At 42.7% G+C, this 24665-nt stretch overlaps 1 protein-coding gene across 2 annotated transcripts in view; it reads left to right on the forward strand.

The window, feature by feature from the left end:
* PREX2 (phosphatidylinositol-3,4,5-trisphosphate dependent Rac exchange factor 2) overlaps positions 1–24665 on the forward strand; it is a 1248069-nt gene that overhangs the window by 170841 nt on the left and 1052563 nt on the right. The window lies entirely within an intron of this gene.

The following is a 24665-nucleotide window of genomic DNA, read 5'->3' on the forward strand; positions in this document are numbered from 1 at the left end:
CTCTTACCTGCAATGGCCGCTCCTGAAATGCAAACAAAAAGAAACCGGTAGATGAGATTGGCTGTATGAGTGAAACTAGGACCACTACACCCACACAGCAGAGCAGCCTCTTTGTGCTACCATCATCAGGCTCCACAAGGGGGTGCCAATTTGCATTGTTCCTGGGTAAGACCACCTGGATGTGGTTGCACTGAAGGGCTCCGTGAAACATGGTCTAGCGCATTGGTGGACATGTTCTGCTGGCGTTGTTGCTGCCAGGGAATTGCAGATTTTAAACTCTTTCACTGTAATAGAGGAGCTACAGTTCAGTCTATGATTGGGTATTAACAATGATGTGCAGATTTGAAATGCTGATTTTAGTTCATGTGTTAACAGCCCTGTTGATTAAACAAGCTTAGTAAAGCCAACAGGTCTCGCCTTGCTGACCTATTGGCTTTGGAAATGATTTTAGCCAGTTCTTTTTTTCAGTTTAGTAAAGTTTTATTTTGTTTAAGAAAAGATAGTACAGCATAATATAACAGCATGACAAAAATCAGAACCAATATGAGAGAGCAATGAGAGATAGATGGAGAGGAAAAATGGTTCAGATAAAATATGAGAAGGAAGAAAATGGAAGAAAGAGAGAAAGAGAAGAGAAGAAAAGAAAAAAAGAGGGGGAGATAGAAAGAGGAAGGGAGGGTTAGGGAGGGGGAGAAGAGGATAGGAAGGTAGGGAAAGGCAGCCAGGTAAGATCAGATTTAATTTTTAAAGTGACAGAAGAAGAAGAAGCAATTGCAATTCTGTGCTCATCACATATGAAATTCCACCAGGTATGCACAGACAATTTAGTATTATCCTTCCAACAAGACAAAATTACTTTGAAAGCAGTTGCAATGAAAAGATCAAATAATTTCGCATTATATGAATGTAAATCTAAAACATCAGATAGGGAACCTAGAAAAATGTGCAGGGATGAGAATGGTTCAGAAAAATGAAAAATACGCATGCAATAATCCCAAACTGAGCTCCAAAAAGTAAGAACAGAGGGGCAATCAAACAAGAGGTGTTTGAGTGTGCCAGGGTGAGAGGAACAGGAGCAACAAAGGAGGGAGGAAGAAGAGGAGAATTTTGTTATGCTTACAGGGGTAATAAGAGCTCTATGGTATAGAAAAAAAAGTGACTGAGTAATTCGAGCTGAAATCGAAGTCTTAAACAATTTACACCATAAGCGATCCCAAACATCAACAAATAACGAGAAAGATAAATCAGTTTCCCAAACAGTTTCAATACTGGTTTTAGGTCTAGGACCAACATTATCTAATAACATTTTATAAATTAGAGCAGCTTTGGGGATTTGTTGAGTGAACTAAGGATATAGAGGAGTGGAAGGAGTAAGGGAGGGAAGGAGATCAACAGTAGGAAGGGTAGATAAATGAGATAAAATGGCAGGAGCAATAATGTCATATTCTTTGCGAAAATGTACAGGTAAATCAAACATGGTTTGCAGTACAGAAAATGGAATAATGGAGGAATCAGAGAAAAATTGGTATACATACATAATATCCTTTTCTTTCCAATACTTGAAATAAAAAGATTTACCCTTGTACTTAAGATATTTGTTATACCATACACTAGAGGAAAGAAAACATTGTAAGGGGGACGAATCTTTCGAGAATACAGTGTGCAGCAGAGTGTGAGAGTATTTCAGTACAGGGTGAGTAGTCAGGAATGAACAGTTTGACATAAAAAGAGATTGTTGGAAAGTAAAATCTTTTAACAAGGACCGTTCGACTGCAATCCATCTGGGAAGAGGGGTATCATTGAAATTGAAAGCCAATGAGAAAGCTTGTTTTAGTAAAAAGGCAGAGTGGTAAGATTGAAAGTCAGGAAAGCGAACCCCACCTTCAGATTTTGGGCGTATAAGTTTATGTAAGGCAATACGAGGTCTTTTATTATTCCACAGAAATTTGGAGCAGATGGAGTTCAGCCGGTTGAAATACAATTTAGGGATTTTCACAGGAAGCATGGAAACAGTGTACAAAATATGTGGGGAAATCATCATTTTAATAGTGTCTAATCGACCCCACCATGAAAGAAAAAGGGGAGACCATAATTGAAGGAGTGATTGAATTTTTTGAGTAAGAGATGTAAAGGTCAGTTTGAGTGTTTCACCTAAGGCAGAGGAGAACCAAATACCCAAGTATTTGATCTTGGAGGGACACCAGGCAAAATCAGTTGATGCAAACATATATTGGTAACAGGATGAATTTAGGGGTAAGACCTCCGTTTTGGAGAGATTAAGCTTATATCCAGAAACAGAGGAGTATAAGCGGACTTCTTCTAAAAATGGAGGCAGGGAAGAGACAGGATTAGCCATGTAAACCAGGACGTCATCGGCATAGGCCGAAATTTTTGTCTCAATCGACGACAATTTGAACCCATTAATTAGGGGGTTAGAGCGGATTTTACTGAGGAAGGGTTCAAGGCAAAGAATAAAAAGTAAAGGGGAAAGAGGGCAGCCTTGTCTCGTTCCTCTGGATAAGGGGAAAAATTTTGAGAATTGATTATTAACAAAAACACTTGCACGAGGAGCAGAATAAAGTAGTTTAACTAAAGAAATGAAGGAGGGACCAAAGCCAAACCAATGTAATGATTTAAACATGAAATTCCAATTAATACGGTCGAACGCTTTCTCAGCGTCCAGGGATAGGGCAGCTAGGGGGGCTTTAAATCGTTTACTGTGTGAAATAATATTTGCAAAAACACGGGCATTGTCAGCAGCAAGTCTACCTTTTACAAAACCAACTTGATCAGTGTTGATTAGCAGAGGGATAATGGATTCGAGGCGGGCAGCTAAAATTTTGGCAAAAATTTTACAGTCGTAATTAATCAGGGAGATGGGACGGAAGTTTTTGCAAAGGGAATGGTCTTTGTCAGGTTTGGGGATTATGATTATTAGAGCATCCAAAAAGGATCCGGAGGCTTTGGCATTAGTAATAAAGGAGTTGAAAAGTTGTAAGAGATGAGGGACAAAAATAGAGTGCATGGTGGAGTAAAATTCAATTGGGAGACCATCTGGGCCAGGGGCTTTCAATTTCTTTAGGGAGGTAATTGCCTTGAGAATTTCCTGAGGAGTAATTTCAGTTTCTAGTTGAAGGAATTCAGTAGGAAGAGATGGGGGAGGAGGTAGGTCTTTGAAAAAACGGGAGAGGTCATCGTCATCAGGGTGCGTATCATCAGTATACAGGAGTTTATAGTAGTTATGGAATACTTGTGCAATATCCTCATCAGAAGAAACCAGTGTGTTGGTTACTTCGTTGAGAATAGGGCCAATTGATTTTCGTTCAGATTTAATTTTGAGATAATTTGCTAGCATTTTTCCAGCTTTATTCTGACCCCCATGAAATTTAGATTTAATCTTCAAAAGGGTGTTACAAGCTTCAACTGTGGCAATTTGATTGAGGTCAGATTTGGCTTTGATAAGTTGGAGGAGAGCGTCAGGATTCTAGGAAGAAAAATAAGAGTGTTCTAGGGTCTTGATATTGGAGAGTTGGGCGGTATATTTAGCACGGTTGAGTTTCTTTTTTTTAGATACATATGAAATTGTGAAACCTCTTAAAGCAGCTTTAAAGGCATCCCAATTATTCGAAACTGACGTGTCATGAGGTAAATTGAGGGAAAAGTATTCAGAGATGAAATCTTTAACTTTAGACATAAAAACAGAATCGGAGAGAAGGAAAGTGTTAAATTTCCACCGATTAAAAGAAGGGGAGGTTTGGGTCAGGTCAAAAGTGGCATAGACAGGTGCATGGTCTGACAGAAAAATAGAACCAATTTCGGATTTCTGAATTGCAGGGAGAAAGGATTTGCTGACTAGAATATAGTCGATTCTGGACCGGGTATGGTGAACATTGGAGTAAAATGTATATTCGAGTGAGTTCGGATTGCATGTTTTCCACACATCGAAAAGGGGACGTGAGGCAATGGCTGATTGAAAGGATTTATGTGTCTTATCAGGCTGGAATTTGGAGGAAGATAGTCTATCTGAAAAGGGGTCTAACCATTGGTTAAGGTCACCAGCTATGATAATGTTAGGGCAGTCAATGGAGGAGATGAGAATTTTGACGTCAGACCAAAATTTAGGATCTGGTCGGACAGGACCATAAATATTTAGGAGCACCATAGTTTTGTTTTGTATAGTCACTTTTGACATAACCCAGCGACCTTCATCATCCGATTGAGTAGAGAGAATTTGAACATCCAAACCTTTACGAAATAATATAGCGACACCACCTTTTTTATCAACAGCAGGAGAAAATACAACTTGACCCACCCAAGCCCTCTTAAGTTTCAACGATTCAACATCTGTACAATGATTCTCTTGGAGAAAAGCAATCTGAGCATTTAACTTGGATAAATGGGACAGTACCTTTTGACGTTTAACAGGGTTGCCAAGACCACGGACATTCCACGTTACAAAATTACACATGATGGAAGGCAAGGGAGGAGGGTAACATCGGGGTCCAATAAACTGCGGGTGAACAACTACGAGGAAAGACATTGGAGACAAACATGTTAGAGATGAGAATCAAATACAGACTATGAACAAAGGTAAAGAAAGTCGGGTAAAAATAGAGAAACAGTAGACGAATGAGCATTTCAAGCATAAGGAAAAGAGAAGAGGAGTAATGAAGAGTACGGGAGGTAACAATAAGAAAGGAGAAAAGGTATACCAAAAAGAGAACGGAACATAAGTGAACAAGGGGAAAACATGAATGGCCTGTGAAAAGAAGAAAAAGAGAAGAAAGAAAGAGAAGGAGAAAGAGAACAAACAGATCAGGGCAAAGAAGCCAGATCTGAGAGAAAAGAGAATACCGAGACAGTAGGAGCATGGAGACGCCGGCGAAGGCGCCAACCCCACAGAGCGAGGAAAACGCGGGAATATAGATAGGATAGAAACAAAAAGAAGAAAAGTCGTAGTAAAGAATTACGAGGAAGAGACCAGGACAAGGCCACAGCAGTCGTCAAGACACAAGATAAGTGAATGCAGGAAATAAAAAAGACTTAGTATTTTCAGTCGTTGGTGTCCATCGTGGAAGCAGAGGCAGAAACAGTTTGGAGATATTCTCGAAGCTTCAGAGGATCATCAAATGTACGGGAACGACCATTGTGAGTTATTTTGCAGAGACAAGGGTGTAGGATCCCATATTGAATGTTCAATTCCCTCATACGTGGTCGCAGATTAAGGAACTCCTTGCGACGTGCATTCGTGGCGTTTGATAAGTCCTGGGCAATAAAGATGGTGTGGCCCGACGAAATGAGGCGACGTTTTAGTCTTGCAGCTTTAAGAACAGTCATCAATTCGGTGAATTCAAGAAAAAGCAGGATAATACCTCTAGGTTTGGTCGGGTTGGATGTGAGACGGCCCAGACGATGAGCACGCTGTATGTTTAGAGGCGTAGATTCAGGTTGGAGTTCCAAAAGTTCATAGAGGAATTTGCGGACGAAGGACACCATGTCGGCCCCCTCAAGGGACTCCGGAACACCATAAATACGGAGGTTATTCCTCCTATTACAATTTTCAAGATCCTCTGTGTGAAGTTTCAACTGCTGTATCTCTTTTTCAAGAATAGGTATTTTCGTAGATACATTCTGGACGTCACTGATGCGTTGTTCTAGTTGCAGAACCTTGTTCTCCATGACGACCCATCTATCTTCTATCTGCTTGAGCTTCTCGTTAGTTGCCAACATAAAAGGTTGTAAGCCACGAACCTCTTCTAGAATAGAATCCAGCACAGGGTTCGGAGAGGTGCGAATTGGAGATGGAGGGTCATTCTTGAGGCATTTCGGCTTGGTACCGGTGACAGACGATCTCGCATGACCCGCGTCCTGAGACATGATGCCAACAGAGGGGCAAACTAGGAGGACCGCAGGGGAGGAAGCCACACCGCAATAGCCAAAAAGTTGAGAGCCGATAAGTAAAGCTAGAAGAGGCAATGCAAGGAAGAGGTCATATAAGAGGTAATAATGAGCAATGGAGAAGCAATACCTCAAATCCACATGACATGCGTCGAAATGGAGCAAAAATCAATACAATACGCAGTCAGAACACCATCCAGGAATATGGCAGTAGAGAAACAGCAAAGCGTCCATAATAACTGAGACGTAAGGGGATCAGTTGATATTCCACAGAGGGTTGTGAGCAGATGAGAGGAAGGTATTGAGCATTGCGCAGGAAGCACCACAAAATGGCCGCCGCTATGCAATATTAATGAAATGAGAAGCTATGAAGAGAGCTGTGGCGCCAAAAGTCATGGAGGTATAGTAGCAGCATGATGCGTGTCACCTACAACATACCTTAGCAGAATATGTCCATTTGTTGCAGCAGGAGGACAACGGGCTGTTGAGGCGGCAGAGATGAAAGAAAAAAACGGGACGCGAGCCCGGCGGCACAAAATGGCGGCCGTTCGCGTCCCGCAGCAGCTGAGGAAGGTGCAGCGGTAAAAGTCGATGAAAGCGGCAATTAGGAGGGCCGCTGCATCGCGCAACACACGGGGACCATGTTCCGCCGTGCGGGGATGCAATTTGCTGGTCTCCGCATGCGGGGGAAGTATCTGAGAAACAGCTGGGATTCCCGCGTCGTCACGGAGCTCACGGAGGCAGCGCCATTACTCGCCGGCGCGTAAGCCACGCCCCGATTTTAGCCAGTTCTGTATTGGCTAAAAAAGTCACAATGACATGGCTGCGGCTGGCAGTTGCATCAGTCCTCTATGGTGATTACGTGAGCCCCATTTGCTTTGCTTTTTATTGATCCAAAATGGTGGACACCTCTTGAATTGATAAATTCAAAATATTTAATTTGTTCTGCACAAAAGTGCTTTCTATTCTGAAGAGCAGGGTGGCCCAGCAGCAAACGGCAGCTGTCGAGCCCTCCGCTGCAAAAAATTAATAAAAAACAAATAATGGAAATCCACGAAGGACTCGGGGAACAATAGGGGAGTGTATGGATGGAATGGGTGGGTGGAGTGAGTTGGGAGAGCAAATGTGAGTGGGTAGTTGGTGAGGTGAAAAGGAGCACACGAGGGAGAGAGCAACACAGGGCTTGGGAAGAAGTACACAAGACAGAGCTGGCAATAAAGCCAACCAATGATAAGCATAGGTGGGCTATAAGCCAAATATAACTCTGCTGTAGGGCCACAAAAAGTCTGCTTGCACTATCTGGTAGGCAAGGCCTGCAAAGTGTGCTAGTGACAACAGCAGCCATGTCATGAACCTAAACAACGTCTGCACACAGATGAGAGCCATGCATGTTTACAGCACATGCACGTTCTCAGAACATTTGCGATTAGTGTTTGAGCTCACAACATCTCAGCTCTGAAAAACTGTTTTATTAAAATACTTTACTTATTTTGTGATGATAACCACAATGATTTTGGTTCTCTGTCCTTCTAAGAGACATGCACCATTTTAATCAGCTTTGGTACCGCAGCAGAGAAGGTGTTTACATCTAAATGCTGAGGTCAGTGAGGCATTTCATCTCTCGCATGCATCCAATACAGGAAGAGAGTGGGATGTTTAGAAAAGACCATGAAACAGGCACTAATTCTTAGCTTTAAGCACATCAGTGGAAAAAGAGTTTATAGGTATTTGCCAAAGGGCAAAAGCATTGCTGCATGACTTCATTCATTCCACGCAGAGTGGAATAAACAAGCGTTGCACGTGTGGAGTGAATGAAGTCCATATCTCTCTTCAGCATGCCCTCTGGTCGAGCCGGATAACTGAAGTGTGCATGTGCTGGACCTTTCCCTGTGGGACCAGCACATATTGATATGCAGACTGCGATTTTCCTAATGCATGACAGACAAAAGCCATTAACAAGGCGAGTGCTATTCTTTCTACTGGGTCTTTGCAACACAGCAAAATGCTCTTTATTCATTAATATGTCTCAGGTTTTTCTAATTGCTCTTGTTGGTCCAGTCTATCACTTTAAGGAGTGCGATAAAGGTGGCAGTGATTACAGAGCACGCCCCAGCCATAGGGTTTTAACATACATTTTATTTTCTATGTTTGTCACGGATAACTTTCTTTTTAGCAAGAACACACTATTATCTTATGTTCTAAAGTGAAAAAATGTGATTGGTAAAATGCGCCTGGTACATCAGATTGTCAATACTGTTTAAACTCTCTTCAGTGAAATGCAGTAACGAAAGAGCTATGTAAAAAAAGAGTAGAGTTTCTGACAGTGTGTTTACTGTGGGTAGACAAAGGGTAGACTCTGTGAAAAAGGGTAAAGGCATGTTGCTGTTAGCGTTGATTAAACACTACTTGAATACTTTGATGCTCTATGTCCAGTTCATCTATGGACACAGTAGAGACCACATCATTGCGGTACATGGGTCACTTCATCGACTGTCATTGAGAAGATGCTTCATCCTGTATTCTTGGCTATCACATACTTTCATCATGTGTCCCCCCTAAAAACTGAGCCATTGTGTGAGCTATCCCATACCATTCTGTTAAATTAAATAAGTTTTCTGCTGGACTGCAGGATACCTGCATAGTCTGGTATAGGCTCCTATCAATTCACATCATCAAGTGCATCAAGGTCTTCTAGAGCCATCTTAACGATGGTAAGCCATGAGCTCTCTGCAATTAATCACGGGGATTCCTAAGTTATCTCTATTTATTGCAGTGTTGGCAATTCAGGTTCTCACAAAACCATAAAGGCCCTCAACAAGTGGAATTGAATTTGCGATTTACCCTATGGCTAATGTTAGAGCTTGAATCAGGGATTGGACTAAATTAACTATACCTGCTTTCATGACTTTCCCCTTCCTGAGCATTACCAAAAAATAAGGAATTACTTATGATGGCGGTCGGTCGCACCGCCAACTACCATTGTGGCGGTTAGGGGACCGTCCGGTGGCTTGTGCGGCAGCCCAGTAAAAGGGCCGTAGCACAAGCCACCGTTTAAAAGAGCACTCCCTGTACATTCATTCACAGAGCCATTTCTAAGTGCTTGGAATTCACCTGCAGTGCTGGTTCCAAAACCGGATGGCTCCAACAGGTTTTGCATAGACTTCAGAGAAGTTAGCAAGATTTCAAAACGTGATACTTATCCATTTCCCTGCATTGAGGAGATGATTGAAAGATTGGTACAAGCTCAATATATCAGTACCCTTAATTTGTGCAAAGGGTACTAACAGATTCCTCTCAACCCCAATAAAGAAAAAAAATGCATTCTCCATTACTAGGGGTCTATACCATTTCACTGTCCTACCCTTTGGTTTACATGGGGCCCCAGACACTTTCCGGGAAATGACGAATACCATATTGCAACCCCATAATGCCTATGCTGCTGCATACATTGGTGACATAATCATATATAGCCCAACATGTCAAGAGCATATAACACATCTATAAGCCATCTTAACAGCATTAGACAAGGAAGGGCTCAAGGTAAAACCAGGAAAATGCCATTTGGCTTCTAAGCAAGTAACATTTTTTGGATATCTATCAGGAAAGGGATTAATTCAGCCCCAAGCTGAAAAAGTAGCACCTATTCTACAAGTACCCTTTCCTCAGATCAAAAAGGATCTCAGGGCTTTCCTTGGATTAGTAGGCTATTATAGGTGATTCAGCCCACGATTTTCACAGTTGGCAAATTTTTTATCTGATTTACTGAAGGCTAATAGGAAAACAGACCAAGAATTAAAAATCCCTCAAGAGCGGTGCTAGACTCCTTCATGAAGCTTCAAGCGAAGCGGCCCTCAACACTGGCCCTATCCTTTGTACCCCAGATCATTCAAAATAATTTATATAACAAACTGATACTTCTGGGGTGGAGTTAGGGACAGTACTCTCACAGAAAGATGAAAAGGGAATAGAAAGACCTATACTTTATATCAGCCAAAAACTTTTCCAACAAGGAAAGAATTATGCTACCGTACAGAACGAGCAGTTACTTTTAAGTGGGCTATTGAAACTCTCAGGTATTATCTAGAAGGTCGGGAGTTAGATATGAAAACCAATCATGCTCCATTAGAATGGATGTCCCAGATTAAAGGAAACAATGCTCACATATTAAGGTACTTCTTAGCCCTTCAACCCTTTAGATTGGAAACCCATCACTGAAAAGGGTGTGAACAAACTAATGCAGGTTTCTTATCTCACTATCCACAATAAACATTTCTTCCGATGAAGAAAGTAAGGGAGGAGGGATGTGGTACGAGACCAAATCTTCCTCTGACTTACCTGGAAGGGTGAATGTGTTTACCTCGGAGATCCATGATCCACGCCAGTGGCATCTGATGAGCAAGAGGACCAGTAAGTGTACAGCTTTCTGTTACTGTAATGCAAAGGAACCTGATAAAAGGGAAATGGCTTGTCTAACTTCCCAAATCCTAAGTTTGTATATTTTCTTTTTCCTTAGCCCAAACACACTATCGGCCCTGGTGTTTAAGAAATGGAGAAGCTTAGTACCAGACTCACGAAACCCTAAAGGGCAAACAGTTATTTACTTTGGTAGGGCATTTTGTCCCCCCCTCTTTCCCTCACACGGGTGACTGATTACAGACTTCTGACTCTTACAAGTAAATGTTTGGAGAATGTGGACAGATAGCAGCATAGGGGAGAAAACCTGCCCATCTATTTTTTTCCTGCTTCTTCCAAGGATGTTGGGTGACCATCCAGAGAGACCTAGGAAGATAAAAATGGGGAAAGACCGGGTTAAAAGAGTAACAACAACCCAAACCACATAGAACTGGTTATATAATAAGAGAGACTGGGACTTTACATTTGCATGCTTATGCAATTATTATTTTGTTTCTCTCATATCTCATTTTCTACTTAATAAAAGTCAACATTCGGAAAACTAAAAAATTTATTCTGAAAACTAGAAAGTGACATCTGGTCATTTACAGACATCACTGAACTTCCTTGCCTGTCCAGGCGACACATTATTTTCTACTATTGTCCATCAGACATCAGACATACAGTATATCTTTTTGAAATCACAAGAGGACATTGCTTTCTACATTCCACTGTGTATTACCAGCGTTCCATCGTCATGTGCATTTGAGATCACTTTTGATATATCACACTGCCCTCATTGACTGTTCATCATTATAGGTCTCCTATCCATATAAAAAATTCATCAATTGTCTTTACTGTGGCCCTCTTCCTGACGAAGGCACCTTGGTTGTGCCGAAACGCGCGTAGAAGTCCACCAGTCATTTGAATTTGTGCCACTCTATTCTCAATTGACAGTGTTCTTTATATATTCTGATGACTTACCTACCACTCATTGACAATGTGTTACCATTTCAACAATGTTTTTAATTCATTTTTAGTATGGTTGTGAGTCCGTTTGATGGATATGAAAGTGAATGAATGATTTTCAGTATTTTCCATTGTCTAAAAATTTAATAAATGCAAATTTTTTATTTTTTGTGAATTTATCGTTGTCCTTTGGTTCTTTCTGAGAATTATTATATATGTAAGAGCATTAATTATAGTTTACATTTTGGTTGCCTTTAATCTGTACATTTATTCACTTCTAATATGACCCATCAGAGCATATAATAAGGTTGATTACATGATGGCCATTCCTAAAGTTTCTCCCTTCTGATTTTCGGTGACTTTTTAGAGCACATACCATAGCTGGTGCATACTGCACATTCCTATGGTTATTCTCTGCCACTTCTGGGTGGTCTTAGACCTTTCTGGCACTTTTGATACAGTAGACCAATGGAGAGCGGAAGAAATTGTTTGCAAATTTCTTTGGTGGACTCTTTTCCTATTTCTTTGCTAACAACAGTGTTTATGGTTACTACCTTATTGTTCTAACAGGCATGAGGTCACATGTGGGTTACCACAGGACTCTTTCACCCTTTTTGCTAATGTACATTTGTGGGAACTGGTTTAGGGACCAGAAGACATGTTTCAGTTATTGGCCTCCAATTGTGTTAATTAGGGATTTTTACCTCTGGTATCCTGAGGCAATACCAACTAATGAGCACCAAGTATACCACACTCACACTCATCCTCAGGGTAGTGAAGCAGAGTGATCCAAGGCTTACTCAAAGACAAGGTTTAAGGTTAGAGTTTCAGAACTCAATGTACCTCAATGGGTTGCGTTTTACTCTTCTTGGTAGCTGCACCATTCAGATCAAGATATCACAATACAAAAATCATTCCCTAAATATCATCTTCAAAAACATCACTCAACTGGTGTTAATAAAAGAAAATAACAAACTGAATGAAGGTCCAACAAGCCTTTTATCTTAAGATAAGAAAAGTACTTTATTCCACTTACAATACAATACAACACATCTAAAAACTCTGATGAAACTATCTACAGTTTAAGTGGGGTACTCAGAGGTCTGTAGTTATAATTAGTAGATTATTACCAGCAATCAGGACTCTTCTGCCTCAGCATGATCAGGTCCACCTCCATAGTCTTTTTCTGGTCGATATCTTGAGGCACTCCAGTGCAATCGGTTATTCATAGTCGCTGTGCAAATCTTCCCTCTGCTTGGTACTCATTTTCACCCTCTTTGGTATTTTTCCTCCACCTTTCTGGCCAGTGAAGACCAGACTGACCTAGTGCCTTAGGAATGAATAGTCTTACTAGTTTGCTCTTTATTGGTTACCCACTCCACTGGTGCCCCTCAGACGTGCTTGTATGTCAGTCAGCACTGCAATGTTCTTGGCACATGTGTGCAGCCCACATTCCTTGGTCTGTAGCTCGTGCTGGCAGGCTGAAACTAGGGGAAGGTCTGACCGTAAATGCAGAGATGCAGGTTGTAATCCTGTTACTCTTGGCATCTTCTTGATATGGGTATGGTGATTGTTCAGGCTGAAACACAGGCCTTCATCCATAACATGACTGAAGAGCCCATTTCAGGTAGGATTAGTTGTCAGGAGAGAAGGGCTGGTGTTCTACAGGAGTCCATTGACAGACTAGAGCTGACACTCTGTGCTCTTGCTCTAAGAACCCAGGGCGGTGACAGTGACATAGTTAAGAGACAGCACTTTTATACCACATTTTGGTTTGATGGCACTACACCTGATGCCTGTTGCCGCAATTCAAAATTTCAGACATGTGATCTCTTGTCTTAGTCAATGTGACTTGTAAGGGCAAAGCACATGGCTATCTAGCCTCTCTTTACTGGGATCTATTCTCCAAGTCGATGACTATGAGGGTAGGCTTTCAGCCTAAAGAGAGATCAGGCCAGTTAGTAGTTTAGCGTTAGGGGCTAGTGATTGCTCATCACAGCTCCATATGATTAGCTCTACCCCTGGCACTTCATTCTTGGGCTTTGTGCTTGGCACATTAGTCTTACCTGCACAGATCCCTCCTCTAGATTGTTGGACTGTGATGTACTCATCTAGGTTGCTGCACCATTCAGAGATTTCTCTAATGTATGTATCTTAGGTGGTAGAACCTTCCCTCAAGCCTCCTCCAGACAGCTTCTCTTAGAAGGATTTCAACAGGCTTCTGTTTCTGGCCTGGCGAGGAGGATGGCAACCAGCAAGCAACCCCAGTCATGGTGTCTGCAGACGTTCTCCAGCACACTGGTGTGGGCTGCCTATCTGGTGTTGAGATTTCCTGCTACACTGACCTGAGAAATTTACCCCATACTTACATTGGTAGCAGACTAGAATGTATATTCATACAGACCGAGTCTGTTGTATTTGGCCTAGATTCATGGGAGGTGATCGCTGCTCACACTCTCTGCTCTGGATCATTAATGTTGGATTGTGGAACTGCTTGCCTCTGTCACCGTGATCTCTAGAGAACTTTTAAGCTTTCTGTAGTAAATTACTTCGCTACTGTTCTCGTACTAAATAGAATGTACCATGACAAGCTGAGCTGCTTGGAGCTTGCTCCTGGTGGGGTTACATCTGTACTTCCTATCTTCTCCTATTCATCTATCCTAGAAGAGAGCTACAATAAAGGATTATCTAACTATACAGCTGGACGGTGTATCTTCCTTTACCACACTTTCTTTGCAATGTGCAATGTTAAACCGGTATTGGGATACCACTATTCACCCTCAGTTACTCATTCTAAGCAGAGCATGCTTGGGTACTGGCAGTTAAATTAGCTTGTTTGGAGTGTATGAATTTCAGAGATTCTCGTCGGCATTTGTATTGTGAATTAATCTAGAACCGGTTTTGTGGTTAAAACAAAAACATGAAAAAAGGCACAAGAGAACCATTGCCGCACACATGAATTCCTTTCAATATCAGAAAAGGGGCAATAGTCCTACTCAAATTACCCGAAGAAAGGTATGTGCTGATTGCCTTTAATTAAGTAGAAATTATGAAATTAGTATATTCCAGCGAAATTATCGCTGCAAAAAACTCTTCACTGCTCCTAGCCATTGCTATATCTAATTCCTGTCGTTGGTATATGACCTCATCACATGTGTTTGCATTTATGCATTATTATTCTAGTGATTGAAAAGCCCACTTAAAGGCAGTCTTTGTCTTCTAAAGCCTTGGTTGCTAATGGAGCATCACAACAGTCTGACCACATGTGCACGAGATGCTTTGTTGTTATCTACAGTAATACCTGCTAGAGGAATTCTAGAAATGTTAATGTAATCTGCTCCATCTCATGTGCGGTCTGACCCATATCAGGGACAGATAAGAGGGGAACCTGACCTCGGAAGCCCCAGAGCTGGGGTGAGATCATGAGGTTAGCAAGAATGAATATAAAAGGTAGAACCGGTAGGAAGGACCACCAGATGAGCAGACTTGTGAATTTGAAGACTGAACGTAATTTAATTTGCCCAGAAATATAATTTTGCAAACGTGCACACCCACTGTGTTTACAGCCAGATTTATAGTTGTTAGCATGTACTATTTCGTTATATATAGTTATACTGAAATACTTTAGTAAATTCGGTCATGCCATCTAATATCACACCTTAATTGATGGTTCATGTAGTTGGAAGGATATGGAGGTGAGATGGTCTCCCTGGGTTTAAATACACATGTTTTGCTTACCACGAGCTTCAGGTTCAGAAGTCTGTGCTCAGTCATCTCAGCTCTCGTCCCACCATTCATCCTATAAAGCTTGCACTCCACTTACATAGTGTAGCTATCGAGCCATTTACAAGGTACATTTCATATGAAAATAGAATTGCTCAACTAAAACGTTTGCACTTTATAGGCTTAGTGATTGACAGCGCAAGGTTTTAAACTGCAAAGTTCTCACCTAAAGCAGATCCTAGAACTGTTTCATCTCCCAGCCAGGGGCATCTGGACATTCTCAGCGGCAACTGCTTTCCTGTTTATTTCACTTTGATGACCAGGGAGACCTGAAAGAACCAAATGAATTTCATCACTGACTTTACAAACTACCACAAACTGAAAAAGTCCTTCCTGTCACTGAAGCACGTAATACGGTGTAACTAGACCAGATCACACAGCAGCTGGTGGTCAACAATGCACACCCTGACACCTGGTTCCAGGAATGCCAGGTCAAAGTCCAGCACGGCCTGATGGAGATGAAGGCAGACATCAAGTCCCTGAAGAAAGTGTCTGCCTCTGACATCGAGAAGCTAACATCTATGTGCACGCTGGAAGGAGGAAATTGTGCGGCACAAGACACTCATTCGGAGGTCCTGTTGGCCCTCCTCTGCTCCTAGGGGTTGGCAGCCTACTACCCATAGTCTGCAGAATGTTGCTTTAGACACTACATCAAAACTGAGTTCTCAGAAGGTGAGACATTCAAGTTGGACAACGGAAGTGAAGTGTGGGATGAAGTATGTGTGATGAAGTACAGGCTGAACTCTACCCTTCCATCTTGAATTTGGGTGCCAGTTACCACAAAAAGAGAACAAGAGGAAGGAGCAGTCGTGTATTTATTTAGCAAGAAAACCGTTAACCAGTATGCTATTCCCCGTTAGAAAGCCTCCCAAACCTTCCTATTGATCATCCAATAGGCCAAATAACAACCAGCAACGGCAGAAAGCAACATGCAGGCAACAAGCAAATATGATGCAATGAAATGCTTTGACATGACTAAGTTCACAACTGTGAAAGATGTTTATATTTGACCAAATTTGGTTCTGAAAGAATACAAAAGGAGGACTATGAATTGTTAAGGAGGTAAATGGCCCAGATTTGCTTCTTGAAAACCAGGGGCCTTATTTATGAAGGCCTTGCGCCGCTGGTGCGTCACTTTTAAAATGGGAAAAAATGACGCACCGGTAGCGCAAGGCCTTCATAAATAAGGCCTCAGGGTTTCTTGAACTGAGAGAAACGTTAACAGCAAATACAGATGATTCTGACGCAGGATGTCTGCCTACTGGACCACCACAAAAGGAAGGGGTGAGCTGGGCCATGTTATCAAAAGTACCCTGGGGGATACAATGGGAGTGTACTCCCGCTTTTTGTGCTCCTGGAGCACATTAGTGTTGCACTAGGTTTAGAGGATGCTAGTATGGCCTCTTTCCATAATACAGATTGTCCCAGCATGCATGTATTGTACTGTATTGCAGAATTTATGTAGTGCTTACTATCCCTATGTGGGGTGATGCACACTACACCGCGTAGTGTGTGTGGTTGGAAGGATTGGGTTTTTGTTTTGATCCTGTGTGGGAAGTGTTTCCATTTCATACATGATGACCACTGAAGTGCTGCTATTGTGTTATGGGATGAAGTGTAGGGGTGGATTAAATATTCAGTTCCAACGACTGAATTAGTTCTGGCCAAATTCCGCCAATTGGCGATAGATTTATTTATTTATTTTGTTTCGAAGGTTTTGTATAGCGCGAATAAGACCCTTACGGGTATCAGAGCGCTTTACAGTGTAAATGTAAGTAATTGAAAACAAGCATAGCGAGATATAAGTGAATCTAATACAGAAAGTTCACAAATACTATATAAATAGATATATTACAGGTGTTTTATGGAAAGTTCAAGTAAATTTAGCCATGAGAATAGCTTTCACTTCTTTTTTGAAGAATGTAGTAGACAGGTTCTGTCTCGTTTCTGGGGGCAAAGCATTCCAAATCCTGGCCGCCATTCCTGAGAAGGGGTACAAAAGGGGGTGGTGGTGGTGATGGACGGAGCATTTGAACCAATCAAACACTCACACCCAGTCAACAGATCTGGCTTTAATCCATCACCGTTCTTTAGCCCACTCTGCCATCCCAGTTCAGACATGGCCATATGCAAATCAGTCTGACCCTGTGCCTCATGGGAACAGTCCATCACCACCCCCTTTTATTCCTGAGAAGGTGCAGTTGTATGTTTTCTTCTTTACGAATTGTTGTGGTTTCAATAGGAGATTATTGGAGCTCCTATTGGATCTGTTACCACATGAGAGCACCAGTTTCTGAGCTAGATAACTAGGAGTTTTGTGATGTAATGCGCTGTGTGTCATACAAGCGATTTTCAGATGAATTCTCGCCTCGAAAGGTAGCCAGTTTAGGGCTCGCAGGTCAGGGGAGATGTGACTGTTTCTTTTGGAGCCTGTGATGAGTCTAGCAGCTGCGTTGAGTGAAGCTCTAAGAGTGGCTGTCGACGATCTGGGGAGGCCACATAGAGTGACAGTCCTATATTCCAATCAAGGGATAACTAGTGCTTGAACTGCCTGTTTGAAGTCATTTGCTGGCAGGAAGGGTTTCAGTCTTCTCAAGGTTTTCATTGAAAGTTTGCTCCTTTTGTAGAGGTGCTAATGTATTTCTGCATATTTTGATTTCTCTCCAGGGTCCCTCCCAACGATTTGGCTTAGTCTATAATGAGGGGTTGGCCTTTGAGTGCTGTTAGGTTGTTCATCCCCTCGAAGATGGTGGACGATTGGTTGGGGGGAGCAATTAAGAGGAATTCCATTTTGAGGGTGTTTCGTTTCAGATGGTTTGCGGCTAGCCAGCTCTGTGTTTTTTGAAGCGTTGAATTGAAGGATTTGATGTCTTCAAGTGAGTGGATCTTTATGTAGAGTTGTGTGTCGTCTGTGTACATGTGGTAATGAACCTTCAGGGAGCTGAGCAGATCGGTGAGAGGTTCCATGAAAAGTATGGGTGAAAAGGACTTCTAAAGTGACTGGGATGGGCTTGGATAAGGATTGATTAACTTTGAACCTTTGTGATCTATTCTGTAGGAAGAAGGTGAACCAATTTTCCACGGATCCAGATAATCCCATTCTGTATTTCAAGAGATCAATCAAGTAGTCGTGTTTAACGGTGTCAAAGGCCGAGGATAGGTCAAGCAAGATTAGTAGACAGGCTTCGTTTTTGTCAAAGATTTTTAATGCGTCAGCTATTATGTGGGTCATGGCTGAGTCAGTGCTGTGCCCTGCACGGAAGCTGGATTGGTATTGGTCGAGTAGGTTTAATAGGTCTATGTGTTTGCTAAACTGTGTGTGGACACATTTTTCTAAAAGTTAGGCCAGAGTGGGTATGTTGGGTATTGGGCGATAGTTATTTAAGTTTGAGGGGTCCGCTAATGGCTTCTTTAAGATAGGGGTTACCTGCCCTGCTTTCAGAATTTCTGGAATGGTTCCTTGATGGAGAGAGGAGTTGATAATCTTGGTCCATAGAGACAATAGCAGTGGGGGTGAAGTCTTTTATGTAGTTTGCGGGCAGAGGGTCAGTGAAGTGGCTGGAAGGGTTCAGGGCTGTGAGCGTTTTTAATATAGATTCTTCACTGTAGCTTTGGAAGAAGGACCATGATGCATGGTTTTTGAGGTCGAACTTTGTGGAGCATGTGGATGGGGCTCCTAGCGGGAGTCGTGAAGTGTCCATGTGAGTATCAGATTTGAAGTCGTTGAGCAGGTCCGTCTTTATGTTTTCTATCTTCATAGTAAAGAAGGCAGCAAATTCCTCGCAATTGGGAAGTGAGTCTGGGTTAGCTTGTGGGCGGTGGGGTGCAGCCTTAGATTGAGATTTGATTAATTTGAATAGCTTCTTGGGGCAGTTCTTGGCATGGTCTAATGGCTTGCAGAAAAAGTCTGCTTTTGATCGCCTGAACTTTCTGTGGTAGGCATTTCTTGTGCTTCTTAATAGCTTGAGGTGGTCAGATGATGGTGACGATCTTCATCTTCATTCAATTAGTCTTCGTTCAATTAGTCTTAGAGGCCGTCTGTCTTCATTTAGACTAACATCAAACCAGGGTTTTGAGTCTTTTGTGGTGACTCTTTTAAGTTTTAAGGGAGCTAGTTTGTCTAGTACCGTGTTAATGGCGTGGAAGTAGTGATTAGTCAGATCTTGTACATCTGATAAGCCTATGGGTGGAAGCAGGATGTTCGAAGTGGAGGTTGTGAGTATGTCGGATTCGACATTTCTTAGGTTCCTCTTCCAAATTTGTGTGCTTTTGGGTTAGATAGAAAGTAATAATTGTTACATTGATGTGGAATGTAATGATGTGGTGGTCAGACCAGCCGCAGGGGAGAATCGATTCAAGCTGAGTGGAATCTTTTCTTGTGCGCAGCTCCAGGATGATAACTTGGAGAGCACGAGCGAGATTTGCCATCTCCTAGCACGATTTCCAGTCGCTAGGATGACATCCGGCTATATGTTTATAGCGCAGTTGGTTGAAGGCAGTCATGACCGTTCACGGTCAGAAAGCTGCTGTTTGTGTAGAAGATCTACTTAAGTGGAAGCAAAATGAACTCAAGTAGGTGAACCCTCTGGTGCGCCACAAGGTGCTGTTCGCGCTGATTTTTTAGAGTGGAATGCACTGTCGCCACTAAATTAGCATGAGCAGCTCGGCATGCTTGTTTCTGCCCTTTGGTGAAACTCCTTGGAATCTTGCCAATTTTTATGGAACTCTGCGGAATTTTGTGGAATCAAATTCCATGAGTACTGCCCATACTGCCCACCCTTAAGGAAGTGCACAGAAATGTATTGGATAAGTGTAAGAGAGATACATGCAGTTTAATGGTTTTGGTCTGGCTTGACAGCGCAGCTGTCGTCAGACAGTTATGTGAGTGCACTAGATAGGGTCTTTGACTCTGCCCACATGGTGGGGGCCAGGAGTACATGTTTTGATTGGGCAGAAGCTGTGTGCATCCACAAAAAAGTGCTGTTATCAGTTTGTTTATTTATCCAGCTGGCTGATCTTGAATTTTCAGGGGCACACACAAGACATTATATGCTGTAAAGGTGTCATAGATAGCTAGATCATTTATGGGGTTTGTCTTTCTCTGGTAGCAGCACATGGATTTAGAGGTGTGACTTGACAGTGCAACTGTCACTTGAATTTTTAACGCACACCAATATTATTCTACAGCTCTTTGCTTCAACACAAATACCTTTGCTATTTACTCATAATGCTTACGGCATTTCTTTAAAGCCAGACCTATTGGCAACGCCAATGCTTGGTTTCAGTATGCCATTAACTTTGAACATGTCTGCAGGCTCATTTATGTGGTTTCATTGGATATAGTCTGCTTAGCTGGTTACTTCACTAGGTTGTCCAATCTGAGATTTTGTGTATAGTTGTGGTCCTGAGCTTGCATGATTGGAGGGAGAGGTAAGTGGAGAAACCTGTTGGGATCTACATTTGTATTATCATTCCATATCTGAGTGTCTATGTGAGATGTGAAGAAATGGTCAGATTGTATAGATATATTGAATTAAAGTCCTCCAAAATTGTCTAGTAACATGTGACAGCTCTCTTCAATTATTCCATGCCTGTCCATTTGGTGATGTTTACTTTTTGACTGTACAGTGCTGGTGATGGACAATCCTCATAACAAATATGTCTTATGTGAATTTAAAAGGTATAAGTTACAATTTGTTGCGGACCACTCCATATTATTGCTTTAGTATCTATTGTTGGCCATAACTAATAAATATGGAAGTGCATAACTATATAATGCCACAGTGAATTATAGGTCAGACCTTTTTTTCTTACCTACATGTAGCGCCGGTGTGATCTTTGGGTAGGGTGTGTGGAAGGGTCCCTCATTTGTCGAAACAAAGAGGCCGCATGGAGGCTCACAGACTGTGTATCCCATAGAGGTAGTGCATAGACAGAGCACACCCAGAGGAATCCCATTGGAACGGGGGAGGGGACATCTGAACAGCCCCAGACATCTCCATGTAGGCGGGTGCAGTCAATCAATGCATGATCCTGCAGGTGGGACCTCTGCATTTCTTTCAAATTCAGATTGGGTTGCTGTCTGCATAGTGAAAGAGAATTCTTTGACAATGTTGAAGAGTTCTTTGCTGTTATTGGAGCATGACTTGATGCGTGAGGATAAGGCCTTTTTCTTCGATTCTCTCAACTGTCTGTGGTAGAGGTTGAGGGCTGTCTTGAAACGGTCTTTTCGGGCGTGTCCTTGCTGGTATGCCATCTTCTTTCCAGTTGTTTAGTAGTTCTTAGTACTTCAGTGTACCAGCTAGCCTGCTTGGTGGACCTTCTATGGGTGTTATTGCCGATGGGAGTGACAATGTCGGAGCAGCTGGTGATCGAATTGTTGAAGTTTTTGAAGCTCTGGTCTAGGTTGTTGGAGGAGATGGGGTGGGCGGTGTTGAGGGTGTTTATCCATGTGACCTTTGAGACTGTGCTCCAGCTGTGGTGGGGTTGGCGTTGGGCAGACTGGGGCAGTGGTCTTTAGGCTAGTTGAATTGGACGATGGAGTAGTTAGTCCAGGTGAGTTCTGTAGTGTGGCTGTGCCTGATGCTGCCGCTGGAGGTGAAGATGTGGTCTAGCATGTGTCCTGTGGTGTGCGTGCGGTCGAGGACGAGTTGGGTGAGTCTGATGTTGTTCATGCTGTTGAAGAGGTTGGTAGTGTTGATGTCATTGTGGTCGTCGAGACGGAAGTTGGAGTCTCAGAGGAAAATTTAGTTGTTGGAGTCTATGGTGAGGGGGTGATGAAGTTGCAGAAGGCTGGCCAGTAGGTAGGTATGCCCTCGATGGTGGTTTTGCTGTCTGTTTGGATTCAGAAGTTGAGGTTTTCCATGGCTGGAGAGATGTTGTCATTTGTAATGGCAGGGAAACAGTCGGACCAACGCTGGCAGAGCCACATGTGTTCTGACAACGCACGTACTACCACGCTTGCCTTACCCAAGCATTCCCCTTAACCATGCATATGTGTGGGTAAGACTGTGTGGGTCTAGCTCCTGCTGGGCGGAAGCGGAAAGCAGGAAGGATTGGGAGAGGATGCAGTGAGGTAAGTGGGGTTCATCTCTGGGGCGTTTGCACGTTTTCACGGCTGGGGGGTTGGGTACGTTTTTAGAGCTTGGCAGGTCGGGTAGTTGTTAGGGCTTAGGGGACGGTTGAGTAGGTTTGAGGGCTCAGGGGGGTCGAGGTAGAATTTAGGGCTTAGGGGAGGGTGGGGTAGTTTTTAGGGTTGGGAGGTCGAGGTAGTTTTTAGGACAAGGGGGAAGGGATGATTCTTTGTTGGCGAGCACTGTCTTAAATCATTCTGTGCCACTGGATAGTTGTGTAGTCCTCTTTCTATGTCTGTGAGGCCTTCCCATTTCTGGTTTATTAAATCTGGCCACCCTACAATATTTACATTTTAGTCCAACGCACTTTGCAAGCTTCAATTTTTAGGCTATACAAAGGGTCAATGAATAGAAAGAAAATAAATATTGAGAACAGCTCTATTGCAGTCTTTCTCGGGTACCCGCCTGACATCTGCACACATACTTGGTGGCACTTTACAAGAAATGCTAACTAAGTATCTCAGAATAAATGTGGGTGTGTAAAGTGTTGCTTTCCTAACCAGCGCTTTTGCTGGAGCATGCTTCCGACGCTAGTGCTGCCAAAAAGCCTGGTGGATGAAGATTTTCAAGAAAGCTATCCTTGGCCGGGTATGAAGCAAAAACATTTCACTACAAGGACGGAGGGGGGCTGTTTAGAACACAATCAGACCTTAAACACTGAGAAATAGGTCACCCGAACGTGTGACAGGTACATTGGGCCTTACTGGAATATATATGAAAAGGCCAATTTTTGCGTTTTAATGCTACAGCACTCTGCATACAGTGAGGGGAGAGTGGTCAGAGTAGTGGCAACCTTAGTCACGCATACCCCCTTACCATTCATGCCTTTACCACGAAATTGCGTGGTAAAGGCATGTATGGTAGAGGAATACGTGGTTAAGACACATTTGTGGTCTAGGCTGCATGGTAGAAGCATGCATGGTTTAGCCATGTGTGCCTCTATCATGCAACCGTAGTGGCGCATTGAACGGAGTCCTCGTGTATGATGGTGATCCCTCCACCAGGCTTGGTGATCTGGTCATGATGGATGATCTTGTATTCTTTGGGTATTGCGGTGGCGATGTTGTCATGCAGTTCATACTAATCCGTAGGACCTGCGCATTGTTCGGACAACATAAACTAAGGGCTTGGTGTCAAGACTGATTCTAGACACCCCGCAAGATAAGTTGTCTTATAGACCAGCTATCTCACTGTGCCACCATAAGCACACCTAACCTAATAGGGAGCAAATGGTTTCTGGCAACCACTGAACATGACAACCCTGTCCCCTCAGGGATCATGGAAACAGTACAGAACCTTTTGCTCAGCCACTCGTGTTCAGTTATTCTCAGAGAAATGTACAGAGAATACACAGTGGGATGTTTTCAATAAGATTTATTGAACCACTGTTATTCTTCCATAAACTATGTGTGGTGCAATGATTAGTAGAAGCAGATAAACATGAAGCAGATAAACATGATTACAAGCACCAAAAGCGTAAATAGGTATAGATCTGCCATGGTGCTAAAACAATGTATATATGCAAGCATATAAAAACAAGGCAGTAATAAGGCATACTCCTACGATGTGGACCTTACTCTGAGTGTATCTAGAGTGTGTGTAGGATGTAAAGGCAAGAATCCCCCCAATGGACTATCCAGTCCCATTACCTGATGGGATAGAGTGATGGACCCCATCTTGGACAAAAACTAGATACCCCTCAAGAGAAGTCAGACCACTGTGTGGTGATCTCTCGGCCTGCAGAGACTCTCTGTGTCAGTGGAAGTTCCTCCTCTACTAATCTACCGGTTTGCTCATCTTTTATAATATAAAGCAGCCTTGCTATGTACGATAAGATTAGTGATGTTGTGGATATGTAGATAGTCCTGTCGCCTCTTGGATGAACATAGTAATTACATTCGTACGTAGTAAGAAACAAAACCTTGTACATGATGTTCAGGGCGTGGGGATAATGTTTTGTGAAGCTGGATGTAAAACAAGTTTAGTTTCAGAGAAACGAATCCAACATTGTCGTGCGTGCAAATGTATGAAAAAGGTCACAGCTTGGAAATGTTATTTGTGAGGATTATGTAAGAGATAAGTTGCTTCCCTACATGGGCATAACCGGGGAATATAACAATGTTGGGTGCGGAAGTGGGGTTAAACCACCAGGTCTCAGTGAGGAAGAGGAAGTCGGGTGTGAGGGTGGAGATGAAATCCAAAATCTCTCTGGTGTGTTTGTATAGTCAGTGTCTGTTGAGATGGGCACATACGAGTTGGGGTTTTTGTTCAGGTGGTGTCTGTGGTGTGTTCGGGGTGGGGCTAATCGATGGCCCGGTATGTGTGCTGTGGAAGGTGAAGTGGTAGTGGGTGTAGGTGAAATGTCCTACCACAGAGTGTGGGTCAGCACAGAGCAGAGTTTGTTGCGATGTCTGGGGTTGAGGGTGTAGAGATCAACAATGGTGTATCTGTGGGGTCAGGAGGGCAGTAGGGCTAGGGGTTGTGTCACTG

Source organism: Lissotriton vulgaris, chromosome 4_1 (genome assembly GCF_964263255.1).
Source record: "Lissotriton vulgaris chromosome 4_1, aLisVul1.2, whole genome shotgun sequence".
In the NCBI taxonomy this organism is placed as follows: Eukaryota; Metazoa; Chordata; class Amphibia; order Caudata; family Salamandridae; genus Lissotriton; species Lissotriton vulgaris.